Source organism: Cavia porcellus, unplaced genomic scaffold (genome assembly GCF_034190915.1).
Source record: "Cavia porcellus strain 051 isolate PalLab524CR breed Dunkin Hartley unplaced genomic scaffold, mCavPor4.1 scaffold_2, whole genome shotgun sequence".
Taxonomy (NCBI): Eukaryota; Metazoa; Chordata; class Mammalia; order Rodentia; family Caviidae; genus Cavia; species Cavia porcellus.
Window position 1 is genome coordinate 100685012 of NW_026947485.1, and position 5659 is coordinate 100690670.

The 5659-nt window shown below is 41.0% G+C and overlaps 1 long non-coding RNA gene across 1 annotated transcript; it reads right to left on the minus strand.

Moving 5' to 3' along the window:
• Positions 1-2589: 2589 nt before the first annotated feature.
• Positions 2590-4355, minus strand: LOC134472753 (uncharacterized). The gene is made up of 2 exons (XR_010042711.1): positions 3410-4355; positions 2590-3070 (listed from the first exon to the last, which is right to left on the minus strand). It is a non-coding gene; the product is annotated as an uncharacterized LOC134472753 (long non-coding RNA).
• Positions 4356-5659: the final 1304 nt, after the last annotated feature.

Below are 5659 nucleotides of genomic sequence, written 5' to 3' on the forward strand. Positions count from 1 at the left end.
CAAATGTGGGGAAATCCCAAGGTCCTAGAAGACACACTTCACTGGAGATTGAATTAAATTAACACAAAGGAAACTGTCCTTCATCTGTTACAACTGCAGCCACATCTGCCTCACCACTAGAGGTTGAACAATCTCATTCCGTCCTTGTGACCTCCCTCTATGATAAGGAGTCAATTTTGTTTTATTGTTTTCCCAATTTTTCACTTGGCATCAAGTGAAAATGTGAAACTGTGCAACTCAAATTTTACCTCTTTCCCTATGATTCTGCTTGTGCAGACTCTACCATAAATAGATGGATACCCGCACTTTCTGTTCTCTTTCTTTTTACAAAGTTTCTTTTTTAAAAGGTTACCACTAAATATCACAGCTATGCACGCCACTACTATGTCAAGTGTAGAACACTATGACACAGCTAAAAATGTATATTTGATCTCTGCCTCTGGTTCTGGACACAGAACGCCCAACTTCCTTGCAATTTGCTGAGTGATTGGGTGGTAGATGTACCTTTCACTGGAACATTGATCTTAGGCCCCAGTTTCTGACACAAAGGATTCTAAGACCCTCCAGAGTGATGGTAATAGTATGACTGAGTCTAGTCCCTGTCAGCCTAAACATAGGGCTGGAGACTGCCTTAGTCATCACTGGCCAATGATTTAATCAGTCAGGCCTATGCAGTGAAGCCTCCATAACACTAAATGATGGGCTTCAAAGAATTTCTAGTCTGGTGAGTACATTGCAGTGCTGGGATGGTGGTACACCCCGAGACTACTTTATACACCTCTTCCACTTAGCTGATCCTGAGCTAAATCCTTTATAGTAACTGCTACAAGTTGAGCATCCCTAATCTAAAAAAAAAAAATCAAATCCAAAATGCTCTGAAATCTGAAATGTTTTGAGTGCCAACTGGATGCTACAAGTAAAAAAATTCTACACCATGATACTTGGCTTAATACTCAAAATTATTAAGAGTGTTGTGTAAAATTGCCTTCAGGCTATGTGTATAAAGTAGATACAAAAACATAAATAAATTTCATTGTTAAACTTGAGTCCCATTCCCAAGATATTATATATATATATATATATATATATATATATATATATATGAATACTGTATTCCAAAATCTGAAAACAGAATTTGGAATCTGGAGCACTTCTGGTCACAAGATCGTTATCTGAGTATCATTTGGCTCAGTGACACTGACTATGTAGCAGTGACTAAAGTGTTCCCTGAGTTTTGTGAACCATTATAGCAAATTATTAAACCTGTGGAGGGGGATTATTTATAGTTAGTTAGTTACTAGCCAACCTGGGCAGAAGTGTGGATGTCTTGGAAAGTTGCTACTCATAAATGATGTCTAAATTAGGGCCAGCCTTGTAGGAATGGTCTGTTTAACTTGGGTACAACTTCAGGTAAATAGTGTCAGAATTATTTGTAGGACACCTAACTGGTGTCTGCATAGAACTGGTACGGAAAATTTACCTATTTGGTGTCAAAAGGGCTTTGTGAGTTCGGGAGATGTTTTAAAAACTTTAGACAAACTGAGATTGCAAAGAAAGCATTAATCCCATTACAGCTCACCACTCAGCAACTCCTGAGTTAACACACTTGCCCCTGCCTTTTGTACACGGCATCATATTGTAGGATCATCTTCTCAAGCATCGTTTCCAATTATCTCACCACATCCCAAAATTACCTGGAGATAAGTACATTCTCCATGTTCCACAGAAACAGACTAAAGCATGGTGGTTGGTTTTGCCATGAAGATACAGCCTCACAAAACAGAGATGGTCAGACTCATAAGCTTCCTTTCTTAATATTATTCCAATAGAGTTCTGTGTGCTGGCAGAACAGAAATAAGCTTAGAAATGTACTTGCATGTTGGGGACCATTGCTTCTTACTAGAGAAGACTGTATATATTTCATCAGATGACCACTACTCACATATAGGTCCAGGCATTGCCTTGGAAACACAAGGTGGCATCTTCAACAGAAGGAAGTCCTCTTATATTGCTGATGGTTTGTTTAACCTTTGGAATCAGTCACTTCAGAACTGAGACTGGTGCACAAAACAGTAGCTGGGCCAGGGGATTCTGCTATAGGACAAGGTTCTCAAGTAAGATTCTGCTTCTTGTTGGCTCCTAAACAAGTTTTTCTCAAGAGAGGTTCCTGCATCCCATGAGGAGAGCCACTATGTCCCTCTTCCCCTTGCAGGACTGTCTTCTGAGCTCTGTAAATACATCCTTTCCTCCACCAGGACACCACTGGTTCACTCCGATTTGCTCCTCCTCGGGGGCTCTGTAGCACCCTCCCCACTTCTTCACCTCCGTATTTCTAGCACTGAGCACAGTGCCTAGGCTGACAAAGACAATTACTATGTTGGAAGAAGGCCTGAGGCAGGGAATGTTGGCCAGGAGTCTTCAGGTTTACAGAAAAATAAAATCTGCAAATTGGAAGCAGACAATACTACATTCTATAAATGAGTATCTGAACAGCAGTGAGATACAAAACCAAAATAAACAAGCAAAAGCAAATGAAAAGATTATTTACCTAAGAAGGAAAACACAGAAAAAAAATACATAAGCCAGAGCTCATTTTGCGTAGGGTAATTTAGTTCAATGGATACAAAAGTTACACTGGATGCCACAGTCCTTGGTAGAGAGTGAGCTGGAATGTTGCTGTGACAAATATAAATGGTCACCTTGCACTGAGATGGAGAGACCACTGGCTCACAGCCTAGGCTTTAAAAAAGAAGTCTCTTGGAAGAGTTAGTAAAGTTATCCCTTCTTTCTTATTTGTTTTTCCTGTATTTAAAAATAGAAACAAAGAAAGCATGAATTTCTTCAGTCTGAAACTAAACCCCTAGGACCCAGCTATTTTGGAGTCCAAGACACAAGCAAGTTTTTAGGAGCACTGGAGAGGAGTCTCGAGCTGCAGGGGCTTGGTTGGCCTGCCCACTGGGACCTCTGCGGAGACAAACTTCACAGCAGGCAGTTTGGCATCTGCCGCCTAGCTCGCTTCTGCACTAGGAGCACGTGTCCAGCAGTCGCAGAGAAAGCGCTTGATGATCATCTGTGCACACACATAGACATACATATGATTACATTTGTTATGGATTAAGAACTGGTGGTCAACTTAATGCCAGCTGGATTACATCGGCATGGCATCGAGTGAAGATGCTCTACCTGAGGAAAGTTGCCAGGATAAATAGGTGGAGAAGAAGGGAGGGTTGAGGGTTGAGGATTGTGGGTTGTAGCATTGTGGGTTCTCCTATGTGTTGCTGTTTGAGCCATTGGTTCTCCTGGAGAAACTCTGGTCCTCACATCAAGCATTGCTTCCTGGCTCTAGAGGGGAACACCTGTGCTGCTTGGTCTCCAGGATGAACTCATCACCCTGCTTCCTGGCATGTACCTGACTGTGCTTGTTGTCGGAGGAGCTTGAGGCCTCCGTGTTGCTGAGGATGGCTACGGTGCCTTTCAGGACAGCCCTGTTCTTTGTTGTGAGTGTGACTTCTCGGCTCCAGCGTAGAACCCTCATCCCACTAGCACAACTCCTTCATCCTGCTGGCATAGACTTTCTGGCTTCCATCGCTGACCTTTGGGTCTTCCCAGCACAGATCTGTAAAAGAGACTGGCATAAGTCCTTCTTGTGTGCTCTGGATCTCCAGTTGGACTCGTGGGACGCATTGTCCTGAGCTTTGGGTTTTTATCTGGACTCATGTGGGACACTGCTGTGGGGTTTAGGCTCTTGACTAAATAATCTGTCTTTGGGGTTGTGGATACATTTTCCTGCATTTTCCTGTGTTAACTCCTGGTGACCATTAAAAAATAATATTATAAACTCCAAGTCTTGATTCTAATTGTTCTCTGCACAACCCCTGACTACAACAATATTCTTGAAAAAATGAGATGGAGCTTTCATAAAACAGTTAATTGTGATTTAAGAAAAGGTTCCACAATAGTCACGATCAACAGGTCAAATATCCGAAATGAATAATGAATGAGGAGGAAAGATTTTAGCTCACAGTTTCCGAGATTTCAGACCATAGTCTGTTGGCCCCATTGGTTTAAGCCTGCAGGGAGAAAAAACATTGTGGCAGAGGGAAGCTGCCCACAAAATGCCATCAGGGAGGCAGAGAGGAGCCAGAGACTAAATATATACCCAGGGCCATGGCACCATGACCCACTCTTTTCAGCTAGGTTCCATCTCCTACATTTCTATCACATCCCAGCCGTGCCATCAAATTATAACATCACCCATAGATTAATATTCTGGTGAAATTAGAGCCCTCATGATCCATCAACTTCTAAAAGCCCCCCACTTTTGAAATCTAAACTGTAATGATCAACAACTTCATAACCTATGTGCAGACCTGCAAAAAACACATCTATAAACCAAGAGGGCAGGGCAGGGTGGTGGTCACCAATGGCAGTGTGACTGCCCTGCAGATGAAATGTGGACCAGACCATTTGGAAATGCATGGTGACACTTCAGATTTCCAAGTTGATGTCCCTTGAGTTAACGAGCTCATTTTTCTCCAAATTCAGTGAGTTACTATTTAGTTTTGGTTTTTTGGGGTTTTTTTTTGTTTTTTTTTTTATGGTGCTGCAAACTCTAAATCTTCAAGCCAACTTGGTTTCTGGGCAGGTCTCCTTTAAATGATTCCTTTTTGAAGAAGGGGCCTTTTCTCAGGTCTAAGAAGATACCCACATGGAAGTGAATCTAACAAAATAAACAGAGAATGGTCAGGAGGATCCTGAGCCTTTCTGATTCCTGGGAATTCTACATGAATATGTAATTGATAGAAAGACCAAAACCAGATGTGACACTTATTTAATACATTTTATTCTGCCACTTATTCCAGAATGGCAAAGTTTGGAGGAGGAGGCATCTGATTGCAATACTGAGCTGGGTATTTTCTCTCCTTTTGCACTGGTTGATACTTGACCAAGTGAAAAGTGCTGGTAGATAAAATGGCTTCCACCTGAGTGCAAATCAAGGCGTTGGCACCAACCACAGCTGTCGTTGTATACATTACCACTGTGTGTTTGAAGGGGAAGAGTCCACGTTTACTTGGAAATGGCTTTGATAAAAATAACTGAAGTTCTGTCATCTCAAAGAAATAGTTGTGTGAATTTAATTGTATTGTGAATCCAATACTGAACTCTATTTTTACCTGAAAGAATGATTCACAAACTACCATTTTTTCAACTTGGAGTATTTGGCAGTGTTTTCTCAAAATTAATAAAGTGAATTTGACACCTTGAGAAAAACAATTAACAATATTGGTTGCCAGTGATAAAATTTGAGTTTTTAAGCAACATTAGACTGTTAGAGAACTTGCATATGCCATTATGAAACTAGCATTTAAATGCTTTAAAGATTTCCTGGTGAGATTGTTGGTGATATTAACAAATGTGAATTTTTGAAGTTCAGAAAGACTGTGTCAGTGGTTGGAAGTTCTGGATAACCTAGGTATGCAGATGAACCAGTATTTTCCAAATGATCAGTATTGAATGTTACAGAAATCATGAACAGGTAAGTAGTTTATTCACAATATGAGAGAGACCAGTATATTTTACTGTGGAAAAGGAGGAAACAGTCACCAATATGTACCCATCGAAGATTCCACATTGCAACAGACATTGAAAGTAACTGCCA